Here is an 878-nt window from a genome sequence, read left to right as displayed (position 1 = left end):
AAATACAAAAGAGATCCATTTTTATTTTCTTCTGAAATATCGGTGTTGATTGGATCTAATAATTTATCACGATCTGGATATCCTGTTTCAGTAACCTTAAGGGCGTCTTCTTGAAGCAGACGAAGACCTTCTTTAGTAAATTTTGTTGGTGGTTAGGGTTTGGCGTGACAAGATCCCTTACGTCACTGACCTCCCCATAGACTTTGTCAACACTCTCAAGTACTTGTTGTATTTCTTCTTGTGATTGTGGTTGAGCAGCAGCTATATCAGCTGGAAGTTGTTTTAGAATCTTTTTTTTTGTGTGTGTGTGTTCTTTCTGCTATTTTTTCCAGTTGCTTTAGCGGTTTGCTCCAAAGAAGGAAGAATACCTTTGGTAGCCTATGTAACTCCTTCGGTAGCCCTTGTAACAGGTTTAGATAATTGTTCTGCGCATTCTGCAAATTCCACCTGAGAGCCTTGACGATTTGTAGTTGTTGTTTGACAGCATCACGAACAGGAACATATTTCTTAATTGACTCTACTCTTTCTCGAGCTAATCTAGCTGTGTCTGATTAATTATTGATATAAGAATGATTAAATTACTCACATACTACATCAGCAGGGAGGTTGCGACCAAAAAATGAGTGTCCGACGGGTAAACAAACACACATACAAATTGTTGAAAACAAACGACAAAGATAAATAACAAAATGAGCTAACCCAATTAAAGAAACTCTCGGTCGGTTTGTGGCTTCGGTTTTACTTTATTACGCTGATATTTTTCATTCTCGTAGAAAGCTTTATTTTTCATAAATGGATATTCAGTCAAATGGTCTGTTCAACTCATTGCTGCTATCTTATTCTGAAATCTATATTTAGAAAAAACAGATTGTCGTTTA

This window comes from Sinohyriopsis cumingii, chromosome 12 (assembly GCF_028554795.1).
Source record: "Sinohyriopsis cumingii isolate HCF-2022 chromosome 12, ASM2855479v2, whole genome shotgun sequence".
Lineage (NCBI taxonomy): Eukaryota > Metazoa > Mollusca > Bivalvia > Unionida > Unionidae > Sinohyriopsis > Sinohyriopsis cumingii.
This window is presented reverse-complemented; position numbering follows the sequence as displayed.